General features: G+C 38.6%; 1 long non-coding RNA gene across 1 annotated transcript; it reads left to right on the top strand.

The window, feature by feature from the left end:
• Window positions 1-3,319: 3,319 nt before the first annotated feature.
• On the top strand, window positions 3,320-9,239 carry LOC145819699 (uncharacterized). The gene is made up of 4 exons (XR_014360466.1): window positions 3,320-3,401; window positions 3,505-3,649; window positions 3,766-3,829; window positions 8,962-9,239. It is a non-coding gene; the product is annotated as an uncharacterized LOC145819699 (long non-coding RNA).
• The last annotated feature ends 5,550 nt before the right edge of the window (window positions 9,240-14,789 follow it).

The following is a 14,789-nucleotide window of genomic DNA, read 5'->3' as shown; positions in this document are numbered from 1 at the left end:
TAAAATTTTGGTATTGTTCAATCTTTGGTGGTCAAGAATAACTCAGGAAAGACTATGGTGCATGCCCTTCAAAAAGTGTGGACCGTTTGCACCTTATAATTAAAGAAAAAATTGGTGGTCAAAACTTTTGGTATTGTTCAATCTTTGGTGGTCAAGAATAACTCGCTCCGTGCTATCCGGGAGACGAAGAATGTGGATTTGATCTCGAAGAATGCCCAATTTGCTTTTTGGTTTGTGTTTCAATTCTCAAGCTATCAAATTATTTGCATTTGGCCCAATTTTCTGTCTGTGTTTCAATTCTGAAGTTGTCATTTTGTTTCCTTTTCAAATTATTTGCATTTGGGTTCTGTTTAGTTTATAGCAAATTAAGTAATCAAATTTTCTTTTTTGGTTTGTATTTCAATTCTGAAGTTCATTTTGTTTGCTTTTTCGAATTATTTTCATTTGGGTTCTGTTTAGTTTATACCAAATTGAGTAAAGCAAAAGAAAATTTGCGGAAAGGAAAGTAAAGTTCATTGGCTTGATGAGGCTAAATTACTGCACGTTACATGGGTTGGGTTGATTTGGAGTGAAAACAAGAAAAAAAAAAGTATTAAGTTTTTAAAATTTCATTCTTGGTAGGTAATTGTTCAATGCATGACTGAAGTATGTGAGGTTCTAATTATATGTTTCAGTTCAAGGAGCTGATTTATCTAACCAACTTCGAACCGAAACTATAGCAACCCTAAGTTTGCAATCTAATTTTGCATTTGGTTTTATTCTTGTTACTATTGAAGTTTCTAATTGTATACTTTTTTCTGTGTGGTTTGAAAGCTTTCAGTATTATCCAAGTCTCAATCGCTCAAGATGTTGCACGAAAGGCATTTGTACAGGTTCTTATTATTTATAACATTTGTCATTAATTATTGTAATTTTAATTTGGATACCTTTTTTTTTTTTCTCTTTGCAATTGTAACGCCCTCAAAATAATAGATAGAACCCATCTCATTAGACAAGCATTTATATATATATGATCCACATTCTTCAATTCATCAGAGTATTTCTTTACAAAAGTATTACATGTTAACAACAAAAGCAAATGCCCTATGGGCTTACAGCTTTCCAAGTTAACACTTGGTTACAAAAAAAAAGAGTACTAACTCTATTACACATTAAGCCCTTGGCTTGGATTTACATGTAATACATCAAAAGGAATTAAGACAACAAAAGTCTGTCCGCCTCTAGCCTCCCAAGCTATGTCCTTGGAGGTGGCATGCTACATGTACCTGAAAATGATGTTCCCATATAGGGTGAGCCACAGCCTAGTAGAAATACACTAAACCAAATATGAACAGTGACTAAAAGATTAGCAGTTGATAGATGGCCAACACTGATACTTTCACTCATAACACTTTACAGTTTCATGACATACAAGTCCATGTTACAGTCCATTTTCCAATTCTTTTCAATTCTCAATTTATAACCATGGCTCAGAACCTGGCCAAACAACTTATATGAGACAGTAACTCATATTAAACACTTTCCCATTTCATAATCGATAAGCATACTAGCTATATCACACACACCAACAGATAAGCATACAAGCTATATCATCACTTCCATAGATATGCATAAGAGCCCTATCACACTTCCAAGGACAAGCATATGAGCTGTGTCAACACATTACTAGATAAGCATATGAGCGCTATCTATGGAGTCCATCCCCTATCTTCTCCCAACAACATCCGATTTAGAGGTCCATCCCCTATCTTCCCCTAAACCGTGGAGTACATCCTCTATCTCCTCCAACACGACACAATGCATATAAACAATAATTATACACATCATCACACAATACATAAATTTAATGTATTCTTTCAACCATCATACTTAATGACACATTCCAGTGATTAGTTTCAGTTTGCCTAATCATCATGCATTGTCTACAACAATCAAGACTATCCTCCACCGATAGCCCAAAACAGTTATTTCTATACAGGAAATAAATGCAACAATGGATATATAATCAACATTTCAACTAGGTGAGCAATAAATAATCCAACCACACCCTTTAATCCCATACCTTTCCAAATCAATTCCTCATTTCTCATAATTAATTATACGAATTAATTAGCCAATGTAATTAGGGCATTTTTCATAATTAACATTACAACCCTTAGGTTCCATTTTCATTAATGTTTCAACATTAATTTCACTTTTTCATGCCAAACATGCATTTAGGTTTTATATAAATAAAAACCCCAACTTTTGTAAAATTACACAAAGGCCCAAACTCTCTCAAAATTACCCAACAACCCCCAACATATCAAAATGCAAAAATTTAAAGACAAAGCTCATAAAGAGGAGTAGGATATCCCTACCTCAAGGTTAGAGCTCGGATGAAGAAGAGACCAAAACCAAAGTGCTCCAAAGACCAAGATTTTCGGATCAAAACGACGCCATCGACAATCAACACAACTTTTACAAAGGCCGAAGAGAATGAGGACACTCTAACTAGATCAAACCCTAGAGAGAAGGGAGTTTCTAGAGAGAGAAGCTCTCAAATGGCTTTTTTGGAAAAGTAAGAGAGAGAAAGAATGAGAAAAAGTGATTTAAAACTATCCCACAGCCAACTGATATACGACATTCCCGCTCGAGCGGAAAACACAACGCTCGAGCGTCAAGAACAAAAACTAGGTCCGCTCGAGCCCAAAAAGGCCCGCTCGAGCGCCAAGACACAAGAATAAAGCACATCCGCTAGAGCGCGAAGACCAGTCCGCTCGAGCGTAGATTTTCCCCTCCCAGAACTTACACCGAAAAGGTACTACCCGCTCGAGCGCCAGAGTACCCGCTCGAGCGCCACCACTCGAGCGTAAAGAAACCCGCTTGAGCGTAAAAATCACACCTGCAGAAGTTTTGCAGGGACACGAAAAACTGGGAGTATGCAATCCCCGCTCGAGCGGACTGCCTAAAAACTGGGCAACAAGGAATTAAAACCAAGGCCTAACCAACCTATAACAACCCTACCAAAAACATCCTAAAACTCAATCAAGCGGAATTAAAGGACGACAAGAAGATAGATACAACTACCAATTTCACGGAACCAAGTTCGGAACACAACAGAATAGTAAAGGGACAACCGGGATCGCTATAGCAATGGAGTGTTTTCTGCAGATGAAGACCCCGAATTCGACTCGGCCTACTCAGTATCCTTGAGTCTATGATGTATGAACTATGTTTCTACATTTTTGGGTGATAATTTCAGCTACTATGTTTTAGAGAATCTCGGATTCTTTCTTCCAAATTCATGTTCTATACTTGCATTCTTTAACCATATAAGGTTTCCATTCTGTAAAACCTTGAACTACGCGGTGGAGTATCGTGGGGTGAAAACAAAGGAGGAAAAGGGGATCGAGCAAATTGTAAGATTTTCTTTACCATAGTATCCTTTATTTAATTCTATTATTAAAGGGAATTTTTGAATATGTTCAGAATAGCAAATTTTCATTATGTGTGCTCTAATAGGAAGAACAAAGGGTTATAGAAGCAAAAATAAGGATGCGGCAATAGGAACTTCAGGATGAAGAACTGAGAATGCTGACAAGGCAAGAAATAAGTTCTTCAAGCAGATCAATGTTACCAGGAGAGGTTGGATATAGCACAGGGGAAGGTATTTTCATTGTCTGGGTTCAGTGCTATCTATATTCTTTGCTTTGGTTATTGTATACCTTATTTTTTTTTCCTTCTAATATTTTATGTTGTGCATTACTTTTATTTTTCCTGCAGTGGACGAGGAAATTGTTTCTTCTCAAATACCACTAAGACAATCTCTACGGCCTAGGCAGAATAGGTATTTATCTATTTAATGTAGTTTTTTTTATTGTTCCTTCCATCTCACCACCCCTCCCCCCAATTATATATCTGATGCTGCTCAAGATGTCTGAATTGTGCTTCTTCTATTTCACTTTTTATATGGCATGAAATTTCTTTTTGTGATTGTTATTTCCCATTTAAGTTTCTACTTAACATCCTTTATGTCTTTATGATGTCATTTTTTAATTCACATAATGACATTGTCTTATTTGTGGTTAGCCAAAATATATTTTAGTTAACATTGGTGTTTTTGGACGTCACTGTACATATGACACATTTTACTCAGAATATATGAATGGGATGATATTGATCATTTGTAGAGGATCAAAATTACGAATTTTATTCTCATTAGCCTCATTTCAAAAGCAGCAGTCAATGTGTCTTGGAAAGCTAATCTTTATTCTCAAAATTTAATGAATAAGTAAATTTCTGGTTACAAAATTCTTGATGGTTTACATTTTTCAATTATTAAATCCAAGTAACATCTAACATACTCTCAAAATTGTTGATTAGTTGAGAAGAAAATTTTATAGTACATCATATGCCAAATTATGATTTTGTGGCATGTAGTATCAATGTGAAATTAATTATGATTTTGTGGCATGTAGTATCAATGTGAAATTAAGGGAATAACACACTCTTCATGAAAGTATATATGTGTGTATAGTATCAATGTGAAATTAAGGAGTATAGTATTCTATGTTGTCTTCATGAAAAAAAAAAAAAAAGGTATTCAATCTACAAGTATTTAACTTAACTCAAGTATTTAACATAATTAAATGAAAATTTTGAAAGACTTGGCATTTTAACATTTATGTGTAATATGGCAAGAGTTTTTTTTTTTGGCACTTTTTTAAGGGAGTGTAGTATTCTATGTTGTATTTCAAAAAATTCTGCACAATGTATATATATGTGTATTACTTTAGTTGTCTTCATGAAAAAAAAAGTGTATTAAACTTACAAGTATTTAACTTAACCCAAGTATTTAACATAATCCGTTTTGCTTTGAATCAACTTTACAAAGTATTTAACTTAACCCAAAAAAATGTATTTATCATTGTGTTATAAAAAAAAAAAAATTAAAAAAAAATTGTACCATTCAAATATAGTATTTTTGTTGTGTGATTCTAAAAAAAAATGGACTGTTTTTTTCATTTATTTATTTATTTATTTTTGAATATCTAGAGTTCCTAATGAAAAGAAAAATTTGAAAGACTTGGCATTTTAACATTTATGTGTAATGTGGCAAGAGAGTTCATTTTTTTTTTCCACCTTTTTAAGGGAGTATAATATTCTAGGTTGTATTTCAAAAATTCTGGTCAATGTATATGTGTGTATTACTTTAGTTGCTTCATGAAATAATTATTCATTATTGCTTATAAAATGGCTTTGTTATTTGGTGATTTTTTTTTTTTTTTGGCATAAATTTATGTTTGGACTTTCCAAGTCATAAATGGTGAACTTCAAAATATTTATGATTATAATGGGTTTTGATTTTGTTTTTAATTTTATCTCTATAAAATTGAAGTCAGTTAAGAAAGAGAAAAGTTCAAATTTGGACAATTATTTTGCTCCGGTTTTAATTTATCATTTTAATGTGATTGTTAAAAAAATCTATTCTAAACGCTAGGTTGACTCGGAAAATGTGAGTTTGATTATGGGTTTCTCAAAGAATGTAGAGAGAGAGACAGGTTATTTGGGACTTAGTTTGTGGTTAGTGCTCTGTGTTGTAGAAATTAGTGTGATAGAGAAGGAACTATTTGTTTGGAACTATTTAAAAGGAAAGTAAGGGTGATTTATTTAGTTGATTTTCCTGCAACAAAAAAATTAAATCCACACTCAAAAAAAAATTATTTAACATTTTATTTGCAATGTAATATATTTGTTTAGTTGTACCATTCAAATGTAATATATTTGCTGTGTGATTCTAATGTACATATGATAAATATTTTTCATATAATTTTTTTTGAATATCTGGAGTTCCTAATTAAAAGAAAAATTTCAGTGATTTGGCATTTTAACATTTATGTGTAATATGGCAAGAGAGTTTATGTTTTTTTTTTTTAACACCTTTTTAAAGGAGTATAGTATTCTATGTTGTATTTCAAAAAAATTTGGTGAATGTATATATGTGTGTATTATTTAAGTTGTCTTCATGAAAAAGAAAAATGTATTAAACTCACACAATATATTTTAGTTGTCTTTAAGAAGAAAAATATTTCAATATATTTTTTCAGTATCTTTATCAAAAAATGACACAAACTTCATAAATTTTAACATAATATGTATAAATTATAACTGTATTTTAATCTTAAAATTATTTACATCGTGCCTTTAGGCACGGGTATACGCTAGTATATATAGATATGACAATATCATTTTTTTTTATTCATATGATTAACAATTTTTGATAAAAATGCAATTAAGTGTTATGTGAATTTGAACCTTAAGAGAGTTTAATGTAACATTAGTTATGTTTGGTTCATTAGAATAAAAGTAGAATAGAATGAAATGTTCATTCCTTATTTCATTTACAATATATTTTTAAACATTTTTTAAGTAAACTAAATATGATAATGAACATGTTGATAGAATAACTATTCTGGTCCACTTTAATTCTAATGAACTAAAACTACCTCATGTTACTAGACCTTTTAGACATGAGAAGACCTTTCAGATCTTGAACACAAATTAGTCTTCATATCTTCTGGTTTAAATCTTGCTTCTGAGCTTGTGTTTGTCCAGGCTATTGTGTGGTATAGTTTGGGGGTGAAAAATGCTTCAAAAGTTAGTAGACTCCACCTGTCTATCTATCTGTCTTTTCTACCTGCTGACAGAAAAGGAATGCAACCTAGAATGGCAGGAAAATTTGCAAAAAGGTATAAAAGTAAAAGTTTTTAGAGTGGTTTTAAACCAACTTGCTGAGTGTTCAAAGGTATAGAAATGGATGATAGCAGGAGAGGTGACCCCTTGGATCTCTCAACACAAAGCATTCTCATTAAAAGATATAGAAATTAACAAATTGCTTTCCATTAATTGAAGAACAGCAGTTTACCAATTTATGGATGCTTTGTGATAATTTACCAATTTATGGGTGAAAACTGCCCAAAGGTGAAAGTTTTTCTATCACTACTCATTAGTTAAAATGTTCAAAACATCAATGTGTCCATCATTTGACAAATTTAAGTCCAATTAAACAACCATTTTACAAAATTGAAACATGATGAAATTTATTGAAACTCCAATTTCAAAACTCTGGCTGTCTAATGACACTAGGGTAATGTCCTTTTCTTTTTCTTTTTCTTTTTTTAAGAGAGCACCTTACAAAAAAAAAAAAACCCAAGCCACTTTTCATAATGTTAGGATCCACTCATGCTACTAAACCAATCATATGCTTAAGCCAAAGGCCAACAACCCCTAAAACACCTACTAAGACGGATACAGAACAATGACCAAGATTGTAGCCTAGCAGCAACAAGACTATAGCGACCCCGGTCTTTTCACATTTGATTATTGTATCCGGACTTAGGTTCCGTGGATTCTGTCATTATATAATTGTTGTTGTTGTTGTCCCTTATTTTCTCATTTGGAATTATAGGATGTGTTGGGCAGGTTTGTTTCAGGTTGGTTGGGTTTAGAAACCAAGTGTTGCTGTCCAGGTTTTTGGTTCTTCGCTCGAGCGAGGAGTTGTTCGCTCGAGCGAATGGTTGCGTTTGATTTGGACCTGTAGCTGTTCATTCTTGGCTCGAGCGAGATTTTCTTCGCTCGAGCGAGTTAGTTCGTCCTTCGCTCGAGTAATAGTTCCTTCGCTCGAGCGTGTGTCTTGTTGCAGACCTGAGGGTTTGAGTTCTTCGCTCGATCGAGCTTTTTTTCGCTCGAGCGAGCTTTTGAGTTGTTGGCTCGAGCAAGGCTTCCTTGGCTCGAGCGTAGTTTCTCTGTGTCTGGTCGCTCGAGCGACCAAGTCTTCGCTCGAGCGAGCCTGTCCAGTATATATTTACAGCAGCGGGTTTTGATCAGTCCTTTTCATCTTCTTTTTTATCCCAAACCCTAGGTCCGACTTCTCTATCTCCCTACTCACCTTCTCTCTTAGATTTGATCTACTTAGGGTGTGTTTCTACCCTAGATCCTTCATTAAAAAGATAGAGGGAGTCGAGGGCTTCCATTTAATCTGAACTTTTGGCAATTTGGAGCACTTTGGTATTTGGGCAATCATCTCCATCTTCTCCATTCGGGTTACTCTCTTCGAGGTAGGGATTTCCTACTCCATTTTATAGGTTTTGTTCTAAGTTTTGGTATTTTGATATGTTGGGGATACTTTGGTAAATTTTGAGAAAAACCATAGTTGTATTATTGAATTAATTTGTATAAGTAATTCATGGAATTGGGGAATTTATTGATTAAATGGCGTAATTGGGTAATTGATATCATTTGTCTATTGAATTGTTGACATAGTTATTTCCAGTTTAGAAATAACTGTTTTGGGCTATCGGTGGAGGATAGTCGTGATTGTTGTAGACATTTCATGTGGATTAGGAATAACTGAAACTAATCATATTGGTTAAGTCATTAATTTTGACTGTTGCATTGATTCAGAAAATACGTGTATTGGTTGAGCATTGCATTTGCATACATTGTTTTTGTGTGGGAGGAGATAGGGGATGTACTCCACGGTTTAGAGGAAGATAGGGGATGGACCTCTAAACCGGATTTTTGTTTGGGAGGAGATAGGGGATGGACTCCATTAGCATCACTTTTATGTGTGCTTATTTATAGAAGTGTTTTATTGATACAGCACTAAAATGTGTATCAATCTGGAAGTATGAAGTGTTTTGATTTGAGCTTGAGTCTCATTTGTTTGTTGATAATGGAAGGATGTGAATATGATATATGTAATTCACTGTTGTAAGTTTGGCCAGGTTCTGAGCCATGTTGATAAAATTGGAAGGTAAAATGAGTTTTAGACAATAGTGTTATAAGACTGTAAAATGAAGTAATGGACTATCTTGGTTAACCATCTGTTGAATGCCATTGCTTTATTCATTGCTTATATGTGGTTTAGTATATTTCTACTGGGCTGTGGCTCACCCTTTATGGGAACATCATTTTCAGGTTCAGGTGATAAGCTACCTCCAAGGACTTAGCTTGGAAGGACTTGGATTTTGGAAGACTACTTTTAGTTATTTGTTTTTCATTGTTAATACATGTAAACACTCAAGCCTAGGGCTTTATTTTTATTTGAGTTAGAACTCATACTTTGTGTCCAAGTGTTGGCTTGGAAAGATGTAAGCCGGTAGGGCATTTACTTTGATGTTGCATGTAATGCTTTTATTATTTGTAAGACTCTGATGGACATTATAAGGAATTATTAAAGTGTTCTCTTTAAACAATGTATGTCAATGATATATAATGGGTATATTTTTGAGGGCGTTACAACTTGGTATCAGAGCGTACCGGGTTTGAATACTTTGGGTACGTGGGAAGTGATTAGTATCACATTGGGTTCGTCTCGTTTGATAGAGACTTAGTATAATGTTATATGCTTATGTGATAACATGTTTATGTGATTATGTGGGTATGGAATGTAGTTTCTAGGATGTTGATTGGACCCTTGAGTTTCTAGTAGTCTTGTTGGAAAGGCACTTGATCACTGCTGCTTCCAACCGGAACTATAGTAACGCATTGGGACTATCATTATCCGGGAATGAAATTCGTAGGTGCTTATGTGATTATGTGCTTACGTGGAATGAATTATTGTTGTCCATTGCATTAGGACGCGAGTGTTTAGCTTTGGCACATTTATTAATGTGCTAATGTCTCTGTTTCCTTTATTAGGATGTCAGGACGAGGACGAGGACGCGGTAGGCGTGGTAGGCCGGGTAGGCAGGAGGTGCCTGTGCCAGAGGAGATTCCGGCAGTTCAAGAGGGAATTGGCCAGGCCAATGTGGCCGAGCCAGTAGGCCAGCAGGCTATGGGCGCTCTAGCCCGAGAGATAGCAGGGGCATTCAGGGAGTCAGTAGGCATTCTCAGAGCTGAGAATCAAGCTCAGGCTGTTATTGTGGATGCAGGACCTTCCTTTCTGAAGAGGGAGTTCTTCCGGTCTAATCCGGATGAATTTGTGGGTGATCCAAAAGAGCCGCTTAAGGCAGATGAATGGCTCGAACAGACAACGAAGACGTTTGAGATGCTTGGCATCGAAGACGAGGGGTTGAAAGTGACCTTGGCATCTTTTCAGTTGAAGGGGGATGCTGGTCAGTGGTGGAAGTTTACTAAGGGGCGTATAGGAGGTACGTGGGAGGATTTTGTGAATGCTTTCCAGGAGAAGTTCTTATCTCCAGCAGTCAGGGAGAAGCTGCGAGACCAATTTTGTCAGCTTAAGCAGTGGAGTTCTTCTGTGGCCGAGTTTGAGGCTGCATTCACTAGTTTGTCCAGGTTTGCACCTGAGTTGGTGGCGTCTGAGGAACGCCGTTTTATTGAGTTTGAGAAGAAGTTGAGGCGTGGCCTCAAGCTGAGAGTTGGGGGAACTATGATTCGGGATTATGGGCGTATGGTTGATGCTGCAGCCCACATGGAAATTATGATGCAGGAGGAGGAGGAAGGGCAAAAGGGCTCCAAGAGGAGTCAGGATGGTCAAAGTGATGGTAGGAGACAGAAGGGTTTTAATCCTCAGCAGTCTCAGGGTAGTTTTTCTAGATCGACTTTTCCTGTGCCGAGTGCTAGTTCGGGGAAAGGTAGTCAGGGAGATATTACCTGTTTCAAGTGTGGCCAGCTGGGCCACAAGTCTCCAGTTTGTCCTCAGAGGGGAGGAGTGCAGAGAGCAGCATCATCTTCAGCTCGATCTCAGAGCCAGAGTCAGGGTAGAGGCCAGCCACTCTCGTGTTTTCTGTGTGGTCAGCCAGGGCATATGAAGAGGTATTGCCCGCAGTTGGGTGGCACACCTGGTGCATCGGGTTTGAGGCCGATTCAGGGTCAGCAGCCAGCTCAGTCAGGTCAGGCCTCAAGGGCCAATCAGGGGGCTTCATCGTCCCAGTCAGTGCAGCAATCTTATGCTCCTAGGGGTGAGCAGGTTGATCAGAGGTCATCTGGGCGCGTGTATGCTGTTACCGCGCAGGATCTTGTGCCGGCACCATCAGTTGTGAGAGGTACCTTTTTGTTTTGCAACACGGTTGCTAATGTTTTGATTGATACGGGTGCATCTCATTCCTTTGTGTCTGCTGCATTTGCATCTGTTTTGGAGTTGGAGTTAGCACAGTTAGCATCTCCTATTTGTGTAGTGTCACCTCTTAGGGGTGAATTGATTTTGAAACAAGGTGTTAGGGGTTGTGATATAGAGGTTGATTATCATAGAATCCCATTTTCCTTTGTAGTTATGCCTATGAGGGGTTTTGATCTTATTTTGGGTATGGACTGGTTATCGTCATACCGGGCAGTTATTGATTGCTACCGCCAGAGGGTCACTTGTTGTACTGTGAGCGGAGAGTATTTTCATTTTCTGGGGGACCGGGTTGGTGATGTGTTGCCACCGGGGTATGTTCCACGAGGACGGAGTGAACTTAGTGGTCTACTTGCTAACCTTTCGATTAGTGAGGATGTTGAGACTCAGATTGTGTTGCCAAGGGTGGTTTGTGAGTACTCGGACGTCTTTCCCGAGGATCTTGTTGGTTTGCCACCGCATCGAGAGATTGAGTTCTCTATTGACCTGGTGCCCGGCACGGCGCCGATTTCTATGGCACCTTATCGTTTTGCCCCAGCCGAGTTAGTTGAGTTGAAGATTCAACTCCAGGAGTTGCTAGATAAGGGCTTTATACGTCCTAGTGTTTCGCCGTGGGGAGCGCCGGCCCTCTTTGTTAAAAAGAAAGGTGGTGCTTTGAGACTTTGTATAGATTATCGGAAATTGAATCGGGCTACGGTTAAGAATAAGTACCCTATGCCTCGTATAGATGATCTGTTTGATCAGTTGAAGGGTTCCCGTTGTTTCTCTAAGATAGACTTGAGATCAGGTTACCACCAGTTGAGGGTCAGAGAGGAGGATATTCCACAGACGGCATTCCGTACGCGGTATAGCCATTATGAGTTTCTGGTGATGCCATTTGGGCTCACCAATGCACCGGCAGTCTTTATGGACTTGATGAACCGGATCTTCCGGGAATTATTGGATCGGTTTGTAGTCGTTTTTGTGGACGACATTCTTATCTATTCGCCTTCTGAGGAGGAGCACGAGGCACACTTGAGGGTGGTGCTTGAGTTACTTAGAGCCCATAGGCTGTATGCCAAGTTTGGGAAGTGTGAGTTCTGGCTGAGGGAAGTCAAATTCTTAGGCCACGTAGTATCCGGGGAAGGAGTGTCTGTTGATACATCTAAGGTGGAGGCAGTGCAAGATTGGGCACAGCCTAAGAGTGTATTTGAGATCCGCAGTTTTCTGGGATTAGCTGGGTATTACCGCCGATTTGTGAAAGATTTCTCCAGATTAGCTTCGCCTTTGACTAGATTGACTCGGAAGGGAGTCAAATTTGTATGGAGTGAGACTTGTGAAAAGTCGTTTCAGGAGTTGAAAGTTAGACTGACCACCGCTCCAGTATTGATTATTCCAGAGAGAGGGTTGGGTTATACAGTCTATTGTGACGCCTCACGAGAGGGTCTGGGTTGTGTGTTAATGCAAGAGGGGAAAGTAGTTGCCTATGGCTCACGTCAGTTGAAAATTCACGAGCAGAATTACCCTACGCATGATCTAGAGTTAGCAGCTGTGATATTTGCCTTGAAAATTTGGAGGCATTATCTTTATGGGGAGAAATTTGAGGTATTCTCAGATCATAAGAGTCTGAAATACTTGTTTACACAGAAAGATTTGAACTTGAGGCAGAGGAGGTGGATGGAATTCATAGAGGATTATGACTTTGAGTTGCATTATCATCCGGGAAAGGCCAATGTGGTGGCCGATGCCCTTAGCAGAAAACCTGTTGGTGTCATAGCCAGTATAGCCATCCGAGAATGGGAGATGTTGAGTGCACTTGGGGAGTTTGATTTACTTTTGGGTGAGTCCGTTGAGGCTGCGTCCTTGTTTTCTATTGTTGCACAGCCTACACTTGTGACTCGAGTGTTAGAGGCTCAGAGAGGTGACCTTGAGGTAGAATCTCTCCGTGAGAAGATTTCCGGTGGGAAGGTTGAGAAGGGTTTGACGGTGTATTCCGACCTGAGTGTGAGATACCGAGACCGTCCGTTTGTGCCGGAGTCTTGCCGAGAGGAGGTACTCCGAGAGTTTCATCATTCACGCCTTGCAGTGCATCCGGGAGGCACTAAGATGCACCGGGATTTGGGTCGTCAGTTCTGGTGGCGGGGTATGAAGAGAGATGTGGCAGCTTTCGTATCTAAGTGCCTTACTTGCCAACAAGTGAAGGCCGAGCATCAGAGGCCAGCGGGTTTGTTGCAACCCTTGCCTATTGCCGAGTGGAAATGGGAGCATGTTACGATGGACTTCGTGGTGGGTCTTCCGAGGGCTCAGCGGGGTAGTGATGCTATTTGGGTGGTTGTAGACCGGTTGACTAAGTCGGCACACTTCATTCCTATGCGCGTAAGAGATTCGGTAGATCATCTTGCCGACTTGTACATTCGGGACATAGTGAGATTGCACGGGGTCCCAGTGACGATTGTCTCAGATAGAGATCCTCGTTTTACTGCCAGGTTGTGGCAGAGTTTGCAGAGTGCCTTAGGCACTAAGTTGACCTTTAGCACGGCTTATCATCCTCAAACTGACGGACAGTCCGAGCGTACTATTCAGATACTTGAGGATATGCTTCGGGGTTGTGTTCTAGACTTTAGTGGATCGTGGGAGAGGCACTTGCCGTTGGTAGAGTTTGCCTACAACAACAGTTTCCAGTCTAGTATCGGTATGGCACCTTTTGAGGCCTTGTATGGCCGACCGTGTAGATCTCCTGTTTGTTGGGCTGAGGTGGGTGATGCACCTCTGTTGGGTCCGGAGTTGGTGAGGGAAACGACGGAGAAAGTTGAGCTTATCCGTAAGAGGCTTGTTACAGCACAGAGTCGTCAGAAATCTTATGCCGACCGTAGGAGGAGACCTTTGGTGTTTGAGGTGGGTAATCATGTCTTTCTGAAGATATCACCTAGACAGGGTTTGATGAGGTTTGGGAAGAGTGGGAAGTTGTCCCCTCGGTTCATTGGTCCGTTTGAGATCCTTGAGAGGATTGGCGAGACTGCTTATCGTTTAGCTTTGCCGCCGCAGTTGTCCGGAGTACATGACGTGTTTCATGTGAGTATGCTTCGGAAGTATGAGCCAGATCCATCACATGTGTTGGATTGGACCGATTTAGTGGTTGATGAGGATGTCTCGTATGAGGAGAGACCGGTTCGAGTATTGGATAGGCGGGATCAAGTTTTGCGAGGCAAGACCATCCCTTTGGTAAAAGTTTTGTGGAAACACCACGGAGTGGAAGAAGCCACTTGGGAACGTGAGTTAGAAGTCCGCAGGAAATATCCGGACATGTTTATTGATTTGTAATCTTATAATTAGATTCTGTTATATTGATGAACTTAAGAGCTTTATATATGTCTTAAGTTGTAAAACATTGAGTTTGTTTTGGTAAATGGGTGTATCTTGAAACTTGCTTCATTATAGAAGTTTAGTATAGTATTACATATGTTGATTTCATTGCTGAGTGTGTTATATATATCATGCAATTGAATATGATATGGGGATTGTTAACATTGAAAGGAATAATGCATAATAATGATACAGGTTGAGATATATGTTGTGTTATATATTTAATATGAGATACCTTTTGATAAAGAGATGAAATGACCAGTTTTGGGTCAAGATGTTTCCTAATGAATTGTAAAAAAAAAAAAAAACAAATTGTTTTCAAAAACTTATGTTTAATTTCGGGGACGAAATTCTTTGAAGGAGGGGAGGTTATAGCGACCCCGGT

This window comes from Camellia sinensis, chromosome 2 (genome assembly GCF_055761805.1).
Source record: "Camellia sinensis isolate YWXY chromosome 2, ASM5576180v1, whole genome shotgun sequence".
Lineage (NCBI taxonomy): Eukaryota > Viridiplantae > Streptophyta > Magnoliopsida > Ericales > Theaceae > Camellia > Camellia sinensis.
Note: the sequence above shows the minus strand (reverse complement) of the source record. Positions and strands in the feature narration are given on the sequence as shown.